The following is a 12,515-nucleotide window of genomic DNA, read 5'->3' as shown; positions in this document are numbered from 1 at the left end:
CACAAATCCTAACATGCTCTGGGTTCCTCCGTACTGGATGCCTAACCATGCTGAATCCAAGCTAGTTTCTGCTGCTTTGACCTGTCTAGGCTTGTTCAGCAAATGGAGGCTGAATCCAGGAGAAACTGGGCTGAAGGCCTGCTGACAGCACAGATAAAATTCCATGACTGGATTTGGTTGCAACACATACTTTGTCTGCGGTAATATCTTCATTGTGATAATGCAGTTCCATTTGATACTACAGAGTATACTGCCAGTAGTTATCACTGGGCCTGAATAAACAATTTTCCAAGGTAATTCCCTATCAGGTTATAGACAGACTGTATTCTATTAATTTCACTGTTCATTGGTTAATATTAGCAAATAGTTTCTATTTCCTGGACAATTAGGGGAAAAAAAGTGATTGTAACATACCATTTTTCCTGTCACTGTAAGTTGTTCCTGCATGGACGGACGTCATAGAGGGGAAACATTGCACTTGTGTCCTTAAAAATATTACTTCTAATATTTTATGTAGCAAATTATAAACATTAATAAATTGTCTCAACTAAGTAAATTGAGTGTCTTCAGACCCTTTTAGTCACGCCTTGCTTCCCACGAGAGCTCACTCGATTAAAGATCTTCAAGTTTCATCATGATGCATGCTGTCCAAGTCCGAGGCAGAGAACGCCTCATGCCTGATTGCCAGAGCAGAGCTCCTCACCACCGCGCTCTGCCTCACCGTCTGAAAGGTGCAGAACTACTGAGTTGTCTTCCAGTAATGTTTGGACACATCATAGCGAATTATTGCAATTTAAATATTTCCTATTGTTATGCTGAACACTATGGATGTGCAGAGCGTCAAACAGACAACGGATGTGCTGATCCTCCTGTTCCAAAGTGCTGATCCCACATTCATGCCTCTCAGCAAGAGACTGGTGCTGCACTACCACAGCCTATTTGAACGCTGTCAATAATTTAAATGCAGTCAGAGCCCAGATAAGATAAGAAAATGGGCAGAGTCATGTTTCCAGTTGCTGCTTTGCAAATCACAAAGCAGAATCTGTTGTTCAAAAGCGGGGAAAAAGCCAAACAAAGCAATTAAAACAAAAAGGAAAAACTAGAACAGGTATGGCCAGGTCCCAGAATTACGGCGTCTGTCTGAGCTCAAGTGCCAATGTATGTCACCCAGCAATTTCTGCACTGCTTCCTCCTGCCGCCGTTCACCTTCTCCCAAGACCATGTAGGTCAGAAAATCAGGCCCAAGGTTTTACTTGGAGAAATACAGGAGGACGTATATTAGAACAGATCAACGATACATGTCGCTGAATATATTGCTCTGGTTTTTCACCTGTACTCAGTGCTTCAAAGCTGTCTTTAAAGAACTTGGATTATGAGTTATCCAACTTAGCAATATTATGGCATGGGTAAAATTTGTTCCCGATACTGTGAAGTTTGGGGATTTAAAAATATATTCTAGTTGCTGAAAATCTGTGCACTTTTTGTATTCCTAAAATAAACTCTTTTCCTGTTAGTGGAGACCAACCTCCACAGCAGAAGGAATTCAAAATACACTGTGATCATGATCGATAAAAATCCATGTACAATAATTGAAATAACCCATAAAAGGTGAGAAGAGAAATGTAGTGGATATAGTAATTTCTGTATGTTTTATAGAACTGTTTAACACATCCTTCCGTAAGAAATAACACAAAACATTCAGACGAGCTTCCTCATGTATTAGAAACAAACTATAAAGCTGGAAAATGCCATCCGATGAAATACGACTGCTGGATCTCAGGCGTGCTAAGGAAAATGTAATTTATAATGGAAAAGCTTATTATTCCCAATAGTCTGGGTTTATCGTTCGGAGCTGCCAAACGGGGTAGTCCAGCAGAGGCGAGGCTGCCTCAGCCCCCCGTCCCCGGGCACGTGCACCCAACGGGGCACTGATGGGCCTGGCTGTCCCTGCCCGGCCCCCCCGGGACGCCCCCCACCCGCCCACAGCCCGGGACCTTACGAGAGCCCGGGGAGGTGCCGGCTGCCCGGGGCTGGGGCTGCCCCGCTGCCCCCCGGTGCTCCCGGACCCTGCCGCGACGGACCCTCCGTGGGGAGCACCCGCCGCTCCCGAGGGAGGATCTCCATTTCCGTGAGTAGATTCCGGGGCGCCCGCCCGCCGCGGTTCCTCTGTGCCTCGCCGGGTTCGTGAGGATGAGCCTTTAAGCTGGCACTCGCCGCCAACGAACCCCGCAAAGCAGGGGCGGCACTGGGGAGCCGCGGTGAGACGGGACCTGCCACGGGCACCTCTGCGAGACTCGCTTCTCTTCAGGCAGTGCTGCAACCCCACAGGTATGACGACAAAGCTGTTATGGCCTGTAAAACGTCCTCTTGATTCCAGTTATTCATGGGTCATTCCTATTTTCGTAGCACTATTTGGGGGAATATTTGGATGACGTCATTTTACCTACAGCGCAGTCGTCTTTCCTTCTTCCACTAAGCATTCAACCTTGAGCCTTCTACAGCTCAAAGGCCAGATTTTTTTAAGAGGCCACTGAAATCCTCGCTGCATGCTGCAGGTGTACGTGCACATTTACACATGACTATGCGGCATCAGAGGTGAAGAATTAAGTAACTGGTACTTGTGCGTGTATTTCGGTGCCTTGGCTTAGCTAAGTGAAATGCTGAGGTGCTAGAGCTGGCACTACTGCCATTGCTCAGTCTCACAGGGGTTTTGTGGTACCTTTTCTGATGTTTTTGTCCTGTCTTACCTGGTGGTTTTGCTCATGAAGTCATGACAATCTCACCTTCTACTTGCGGTACGTCACATTTGTGGTTTTTGTGTTACGGATGTAAGCTGGAAGCAGCGATTCCTAAAGATTCAAAACCTGGGGAAAAAGGTTAATGTGGCACACAATAGTTTATTTTGTTAAAACCTCAACATTTTTAAAAGGTCACTGTTGGTAATTTAAGGAACGTGTATTTCAGGAGGCAAACAAGGGGTTTCTGCTTCCCTTCCTACCCATTTCCTTATATAACAGCCAATAAAGAGGCCGAGAGGCTTAGGGTCCATCAGGCAAATTTTTCATAGCATAGAAGAAACTGTAGTACTCGCTCCGTTTACCAGGAGCAGATACCAAAGAATTAATTGAGCAGGAAATAGAGGCAGAAGAAAAGAAACACCTTACAGAAGAACGAAATCTCTGCTCCCTGAATGATTGCTGGCCATATGTATTTGGGTCTGTGTTCTCCTTTCTTTTGTAAACCTTGTGTTCTTGAGCACCTCACTCCAAAGTGCAGAGGACCTTACACAGTAGGACTAAAAGGAGCATCAGCTCTGAAAAGAAAGTAACTGAAAACCTTCTCCTGTTCCCTCCGTCTCTCCCTTCCTTCCTTCCTTTCTTTCCTCCTTCCTTCCTTCTTTCCCTCCTTCTTTCCTTCCTTCCTCAGAAGACATTCTTGGGCTGTATCTGAGTGAGGTTCTGATAACTGGCCTCCCCCTCGGAGTTCAACTGCAAGTGCACGCTACGAGTCCTTTAATACTAACTGCAAATTATTTAAGGCATGGTGGCCTGATCCACAGCAGAAGGACCACATCGTTAATGTAAGTGCAGTGATCGATATCAGCACTCTGTATCTACATTTGGCTGTAACAAGCAATTCAGCTAAGAGAGTGCATGTTCTCTAACCCGTGGTATCATCGTTCATTGCTTTGCTCTAGGTGAACACTTGTGGAGTGCTCTCAGCCAACGTATCGTGAGCATTAAAGCATGAAATGGTCTAAGACTTGGAAACATTTCCTGGAACAACTCAAGCTGATGTGGTGGGGAAGGCACACTGAAGGTCTGTATTCTTCTCCCTTTTGCTCCTTGCATTTGGAAATATCACAATGGGATACGAGCAGCAGTGGGGTCCTGAAATTTCTGCAGTGCTGAAACTTTTGGGGGGTTTAACCATTGTGCCAACTACTGCTCAGAAATGTGTTGCTTTCACTCTGTGGAGCCTGGCAAAACAGAAAGAAATGAATCGGCCATGAATTGAGTGTTGGCAATTCAATCGTTGGCCCAGCTGTCACAGAGGTTATCAAGGCAGCTCGTGCTGTGCTGTCCACAAGCATAGTCAAAACCTGAAATGTTCCCCGAACAGTTGTCTTTAATTGGATTTAAGTGGATGTGTTATGGACTGAATGCCTATGTATCACCAGATACGAAACAAGCAAGCACATTAATAGAAAAAACATTATTCAGAAACTTGGGGGCTACTGTTCTGTGTGAATGGGTTAACAGGAAACAGGATGCCTTCATTATCCAGAGATCTGCTATTACGCGCATGCCAATATTTTGTTCTCTCTTAGCAGCGTCATAAATGATGTGTCCATGCCAACCCTGGTTTTAGGCGACCCAGAGAACCATCTGCTGCCTTGATTGCAGACGCCTTGTCCTGACATGTGCCAGCAGGACAAGTGGCAGCATAATGGTGCTCGGAGCACCGTGGTGGAATGTGATCCTGGCCGACTGACAACAAAAGGGGCTGTTTGCTTTCGTGTTTGGATACTGGGCATGTTTTCCTCTTTGCGAACAAAGAAACAGCTTTGCAGCCACCAAATACTTAAGGCTGTCAAAGGTGCATTGCCTGTCTCAGCAAAGACGATAAGGAACACCTGCAGGTATTTAAATTCTCAGGCTTCTCAGTAACATGTTGAAACTCAGTCAATGAGATTAGAGTTCACTGGTGCACTTGGCTTGTATTTAAATCCAGCACTTTTCCAGGCATTCAATGTGAGTGAAATACCTGTCCGACTGTGGTGAAAAAATATGAAAACATTGTGTATAACTTTGTCACATCCTGGTTTTCCATTATTTTGACCTCATTCTTTGAAGCATGCCACTAACATTGAAGGAATTGATTCTGTTGCATATGAACCTGATAGAGGAAAATACAGTTTGGAAAGGTATAATGTAATTGCCTACTCGCAGTGCGCAGCCATAACTGAGAAGTAATGACTTTTATCTAAAAAAGAATCCATTGTGCTAGCTGAATCTCCAAGACACTAAATTTCTGCATATTGTGAAACTTTGTAATAGAATTGTTTTCCCCAGGAAAGCAACTGGAAAGTTAATTATTAATTATCTGTAAATTATCTTTCAAAAATATAAATTAGTGTAATGATAGGGTCTAGATCTCAGACATGAGGAAGAGCAGTAACAGTTTTAAATCCTTTCTAATATGCTGCAACTTCACAAATAGTGTGCTGTTCAGATATGAGCATGGAGGAAAGCTCTTCCTTAAGAAGGGAAGCCATCCACCTGTGCAGGCACATCTTGTCATATAACTAGATATCTAGTTGCAGGGATAGTGAGACACTTTCTGTATCAAAGAAACTCAGAAATGCATTGGAATTTTTGATGATTCAAGAACTATATTTTATTAATCTCCAGGAACGGGATGAGTAAGAGCAGCTCTTAGGGGATAATGTGTTAATACCTCAAGTATGGAAATGTCTCTAAGAACCGTTACAGTAAGTCATGCTTTGCTGGGGTATTCTCCATGAAGCTTTTTATTTTCACATTAATGCTTTCCATTAAAAGATACTATTGCATTCAACCACTGTCTGCTGCCAGTTTGCAGGAAGGTTTTTTCCCATCACCACTGTAAGCAGAATAATAGCATAAGCAAGGAATAAAGATCAAGCGGAGCTGGCCTGCAGCATAGGGAAAACATCCTCTGACCACTGCTGCAGCAGCAGGGGATTGTAGGACAAAAACCCACCCACAAATTTCACATTCTTTGAAGAAAATATATATAGGTGAGCCTATCATATGCCATGTTGATGATCATTTTCCCCTTCTCTTCTCCCTCAAGCTCACTTACGTTCTTCCTTGTCCAAACTGAAGAAGAGCTCATTTGAACCGAGAGTGATCTGATCAGCCTTTATGGGGGGCTGCACAGAAGGAGAGGCTGGGACACACCTTTGCAGACGTCCCAGTTTTGAACACATACCCTTCATTAAACGAGGCTCCTTGCTCACAGCGCTGTAGAGCCTGTGGCCTGGTTCAAGTTGCTGAGGCTGTATTGGGTTTCTAAAGTCGTATCTACTAGCAGCAGTCCTGAGGGTGACACATTCATGTTAACTCACTGCACGCCCCAGCGAACTAGTCCCATCAGTGCTAGCTCACAGATCTCTGCACCCCACATCAGTAAGTAGTATAGCTGTATCTGTATATTATAATTATTCATCTTCTGATACTTTGCATCCTCTTTACCCAACTTTTGCACTCATGTCTAGTTGCCTTGACACCATTATAAGCCCCTAAGTGTGTAGACCTAATACTGGACAATTCAGTGTTGCACTTCAAAGAATTAAAACCACATTTTCTTTCTCCCTTTGGTCCAGAGTTGTATCTGGGGGTCATTTTCCAGCTAAGTAGTTGCATGGTATTATTCCTGGGTCCCTGTACCTGTGCACAGGATGGATGTACAACAACTCGTGAAAAGACACCATTTTGATCTGATTTTAGCAACAGTTAATTTGATTTAGCAGTGGCAGGATAAGCTTTTTTGGTGTCTGGCTTGTGTATACAATGGTAGGGTAGCTTTGCAGGCATTCAGAAAAAGACCTTTTAATGCAGACTATACTATGCAGAAGACTAACCGCATGATGTCTGCAAAGAAATTAACACATCTAGAAACACCTGGATGTGATGGGTTGTGTGTGTAATCTGCATCTTACCTTCAGGTACTGTAATTTGCAGAAACCCTCCTGGTTCATTTATCTCCTTCTACATATTCTCTGAGATGTTGACGGCAGCCTGCTTTGGATCCGTACCAGCAGTAAAAACAGACACCTGCTGCCGGCTCTGTTGTTCTGGATAGGGAGCAGGATGGGGAGAGCCAAGGTGCTGCCCATTTCAGCTCCACCTGCTATGATGAAAATATGAGAGAGATGCTTAGACCCAATGTCTGGGCAACCACAAACAGGCAGAAAAGCAGTTACTCTCACTGTCTTGTCTAGACAATAGTAAAAGCCATAATCTTGCCTGGAACTCTTTTGCTTACCTGCAAAAATAGATTATTTTTTCCATAGTACCACTTCAATCATCCAAAAGATCGGGCAATTTAAAAAACTGAATTCATGGATGAGTTTTATTTGCTTTGTAGCTTTCTCAGCTTTTGGAGCTTATATTTTCCAGCCTATTTTTATAAGTCTAAGAGCAGAGACATTTGGTTTACTCAGAATTGACACTACCTAAGACTGTGTGTTTATATTCATATTTCTGCGAAATGTGGCATTTAAAATCCCAGATAATGTGAGACTTATAATAAAATAATGAGAAAAAAATGATATATTGTAGCAGACATGGTAAAGGACAAGGACCTTTCCTTCATTTTATTAGTTAGCTGCAAAATTAATTGTGTGTCAGAACTGTCTGAAGCAATACAGTAGCATAAATTTGAACAATAACCTGCAAAACACTTTTTCTCCCATATTTGTAAGCAGCAGTATTTATATGAATTTTGGTCGTGAGTAGAATTTGTGATGTTCTTGCTCATCCTTCTTTATAAAATGCGTCTTACAGCTTTCCGCTTCAGCAGATATCTGAACCAGCTCATACGTGAGGTAGCTGAAGAGAAAAACGAATAAATGTTCTTCTGTTGGAGACACAAGATGGCCCACTCAGACACAGCATCATCTTTTTTCTCAAACCTTATACTCACTTTTCTCCAGGGCAATTGAAACCTAAACCATTTTCAGAGTCACAGTGGAGATGGGAAGACTTCAACAGTTAGAGAAATTTGGAAGCAGACCAACTGTAGTAATAATGAAAGTATTTGCCCTCAGATGCAACTTCCCTTTCATCTTGTAATGACATTTAATGCCATGCAAAGGCCGGAGACCTTCAGAATATTTTTTTCTCATATAGTAACCCTGAAAAAGACAATATTTTATTGCAAAAGCTCTTTATTTCCACTGAGTCTGCTGAAATGCTTGCCTGATACCAGAAAAAAAAGTCTCTCTTGACTTAACTGTTTCAGGATGGCATTTCATTTGTGAATATCCATTTTCATACCTTTCAAATTGTTGTGATCATTACGACCTTAAAACCCCAGCATTTCAGAAGTTCCTATTTAACCAATTCTCTCTCTCTCAAGACATGATTTTTTAATCCAAAATATAGGTAGTAGATTATAGGTGGTAGATTTAAATAAGTGACCTGACAGTCCCGATATTGCACGACATGATTTAAAGTCTGCAAGGATGCATTTTTTTTAACAGTTGAGGCTGTAAACTGGACAGTAGCTTTGCAAAAAAATCCATGAAAGATCATCAGTATGTCTTAGTGAATTTCATATTCTAACTAAAAATAAAATATGACAATTTAAATAAAAAATAATTCACAGCTGTTTGTATAAAAAACCTCATATTAACACGTTTAAAATCAATAATATCATAGATTTGAGATTATCTACAAACTATCTTTCTACTTCCATGCTTTAGAAACTTCATTGTTGACTGAAAGAAGTTAGGACACCCAAAAGGTACACAACACTCTTAACACATTTCTACTAACACAGCTGCATTTTCAGGAAATCAGGTAATTAACTAAGGCCTATGCTTTACTTCACCTTCAAAGCTCAATAAAGTCTTTTTTTTCTTTTTTTTTTTTTTTTGTGATTGCAATTACAACGGTGGAGATCTCTTGTACCAGTCCTATAACGAACCAATACAGGACTCATGTTCTTTAAGCCCTGGCCTCAGGGCATACATGACTGTTTAAGTCCTTGACAAACACAGAACAAAGGACTGAGCAAAACATGGTTGAATCCCAAAAGGTTTTTCTTCTCTTTTCTTCATGCTTGTTACACCATACCTCTCTCTCTCTCTCCTCTTTTCAAGCTTATTATGCGAGCTGAGAGCTCATTTCAACCATCAATCACATGCTGTAGAATAAATCCATATGGATTTATCATATTGCTGGGCTCCCCAGCTCTCAGAAATATATACTCTCATTTAAAAAAGAATAACAGTAAATCTTATACTACATAATCAGACAGAAGTTTGGGAAAGATACTGTACGCAAAAGACAAGGATAAATAGCAACATAGACACTTGGGGAAAAGCATCTATATGAATATTTTAACTGTTGTTTTTAGGCTTGGTCTTAATTAATGATTTTCATTTGTATTTCAGAAGCAAAATCAAACAATACATTAATTAATCTTAGAAATGATAGCCAAATTAAGAAAAACAATCGGCACATAGAATAGCTCCAGAGAAACGAGGTATATGACTGGCAAAAATAAACTAACACTAAGCTCAGAAAAATGCGAGCAAATACAACAAGAGAGAAAATACTCCAAAATACTGTGGAGTTGATAATGGATAGAAAATTGTTCGTGAAGAACTCATCTGATATTGCTGAAACGCAAATTAAAAAGTTGTGGGGGCATTTGACTTGTATACGCAGACCGACCCATTGGTACATAGTGGTCTCTCTCCATCTGGCACCAGTGGGGTTATACCTCTAATACTGTGTTTTCCTCCATACGAATACTACAGAAAATTGGAAAGAATTCACAGACCATCAGTTACTGAGTGAAGTTATCTTATGGGAAGAGCTGGTAGTCCTAAACTCGTGCAGCTCAACATGATAAACAGTGATTTCTGATGGGAACATCAGTATCGATAGTACTCGCCGCAGACCGTAATAAGAGAGCTGTTAACGCTAAGTGCAACCTAAGACAAAGCAAAATGTGATTTGAGCATGAGGAAATACTTAGTATTAAGGTGGGACCTGCTAGGCTACGGAATGTCCTTCCAACAGCCAGGTCAGTAGGCTCCAAGGCAGAAATCGTTTGAGAGGCGACCTGACCAGAGGTGAGAGCGCTTTCTGCACAGCTGGGTGTCAGCCGGCCCCGGCCCCCCGTGTCACCCAGACGGACATTTCGACATGGGGGCCAGAGACACGAGAGCCATGTCCCTCCCCTGGCAGGGCCAGGGAATGACGTGGAGAAAACTGTTTTCAGAGACTCCACGGAAGGGCGTACCCATACCCCACAAAGAGGGTACTGATGGTCTCATCCCTGTCTGAGAGAACTTGCTCTGAAAGTACAGCTGCAGCGCTCTGGAAGGTCTAATTAGTTCCTATTGCTGCTTTCCCCAAAAGGATGAGAAATGGTTAGATGTCAATATGATTGTTAAGTATTACCGCATTGAGATATTTAGGTTTGATACATCGTAACTTGCTAAATAGCAATGATGGTTAATGCAAATGTATTTTCTGCATCCTCTTTTGGCATTGGAGTTTTTAAAGGAAATCTTTAAGTAGACTACTTTTATAAATCCTAGCTAAGAGACTCAGAATTATTTTTTTACATCTCCTTCCCTCATTGGCTTTCATTTGATGAACACTGATATAACATATGCTGTGCCCTTGACTCTTGCAGTGCTTTCTTATTACACTTGCAAAGAAGAGCAAAACCAAATGCAGTTTTCTCTGTAGAATCTGTCTTCCCCAGCACTTCTAACTGGCTGTAAGTATTTTGTTCCAGCATCCTATGGATTATATTTCTTCCATATCCTTGTTTCTCCTGGTTTTGAGGGATAATTATCATGCTGTATTTAAAATCTTATTTTTCTGCAGGCCTCACACTGCCGTCTTCCAGTGGTTTCTCTCCTTCCCTTTTCCCTTTTGAATGTACTTCCACTTTTGGACCACGTCCTCTCCCTCTACAACTTCAACTTCTTATTAATTGATCTCCTTGCATTAATTCTCTTCCCATCTTTACTTGCACATTTCCAACACCTAACCTGTGTCCATTCATTTAATCGTGTACCTAGCCACTTTGACACCTCCAGAAGGTCCCCTACTTAAAGTCAGTGCATCTAAACCTAAATTCCTGTTGCCGCCTCTGAAACCACTGACTATAGCAGCTGTCTGAAGGGTTCCCTATATCACTGTTAGCACATTGTGTGTTAAAAAAGCAAGTTCCTTATTTTTTCATCAACCTTACAGCATGCAAACTGAAGGCAGGTAGCTACAGCACCAAGTTCCCCATTTTGAGCAGCTTTTTGAGAGCCTCTGCTGACAAGTGGAGGCTGACCCTTTAAATTCTGTAGCCATATTTTTATATCACTAGTTTGTTCTCTATACGTGATTCGTGATTCTTCACCCCTTTTGCTTTGCAATCCCCAAATGACCAAAAGCTCCCATTATTTGTCATATGAGGACGCAATCATGACTGTTAAAAAGTAGCTTTTAACCATTCTTCTGTGAATCCTACAAATATATATTGCATCCATTATCTCATAAAGTTTAAAAGCTAATTTTAGATTGTACTGATCAAATTCTTTAAAGCAAAAAATAACATTGCAATCGTAACACTTTCTATTTCAGTAGCATACTAGTTTAATTATGGTTTTGTGATTATATATTCTAATGAGAACTTCGCAATCCCTTGCAGTACACAAAAGTATCTTTTCATTGACTGTTTTCAACACACAGTTATCAAAATGCTCTCAAGATGTAATTAGTTTCTATGTTTTCTTATGATTAAAGCCATTGCAGAGGATGTTTCACACAAATCTGTTATCTGAAAATGAACATGCTTAGTGCTGTGTATCCTATATCTGGATATTCATTTAGGGCACACAGCCAAATCTGGCAGTTGTCTAGAATTTTATTTTCATTGAGCAATCAGTTGAACGTTCATTCAGCATTTTTCCATATTTTGACAGCAAAGAAGCACAATCAACAGCTGCTTCTCTGACAGGAATCGTTCCTCCACTCATACTTGCTCAATTTTAAAGCGTAAAGGCAGTAATACATGAACCATCCCCGCGATATAATGTTGACTCAAAACCTGGCAATCTGTATTATCCTATTCTACGTCCCATTTTTTCTTCTTTGGCAATTTTTCTGAGATTCAACCTTTCTCTTTGCTCACCTATATAGATTTCTCAGAAAAACTGTTTTCTCTCCATTTATTTACTCCAGACTCTTCTTGAACGGCCTCCTGATACACCAACTGCTTGTGCACAGTTACCAAGCTTTCTTGCCAGAATATCCACTGTGTTTTCTTCTCCCAGGAATCAAGATTAAGCTTCACCCAATTTTCCAAGATTTACGCAGCTCCACTCTGCCTCACTGGCCCTCTACCATGTCATTCTTCTCCCACCGTTTTCTTGCTACACTACACACCGGAGCACTCTGGAGAGATCCGTGGGTGATCGCTGGTCAGAGCTGCTCTGAAACTGGAAGCAGCGCAGTTGCTTTCATGTGGTATCGCATCTGGCTTCCCTGTCCTGCTTCTCAGCTCAGCTGCTGGTGGCTACACGGCTTTTGTTTCCTAGTCTGCACGAGTTTGGTGTTCGCTGGAGCATACAGACCAGTATTAGTGCTGTATTGAGCCATGCAGACATACCCATAAACAGGTGAAGTATTCTTGTAACAAAAACCTGGGCTAGTAAAAATGGTCAGCAATACGAGCTTAGGATTTAATTTAATTTCCCATGGGAAAGACAGCTTCGGCCGAACTCA

The 12,515-nt window shown here is 41.6% G+C and overlaps 1 long non-coding RNA gene across 1 annotated transcript; it reads right to left on the bottom strand.

Annotated features, from left to right (window-relative positions):
- Positions 1-2,570: 2,570 nt before the first annotated feature.
- LOC115338692 lies at positions 2,571-7,932 on the bottom strand. Its single transcript, XR_003922502.1, has 3 exons — positions 6,707-7,932; positions 5,946-6,083; positions 2,571-2,864 (listed from the first exon to the last, which is right to left on the bottom strand). It is a non-coding gene; the product is annotated as an uncharacterized LOC115338692 (long non-coding RNA).
- Between the last annotated feature and the right edge of the window lie 4,583 nt (positions 7,933-12,515).

Source organism: Aquila chrysaetos, chromosome 2 (genome assembly GCF_900496995.4).
Source record: "Aquila chrysaetos chrysaetos chromosome 2, bAquChr1.4, whole genome shotgun sequence".
Classification (NCBI taxonomy): Eukaryota; Metazoa; Chordata; class Aves; order Accipitriformes; family Accipitridae; genus Aquila; species Aquila chrysaetos.
Note: the sequence above shows the minus strand (reverse complement) of the source record. Positions and strands in the feature narration are given on the sequence as shown.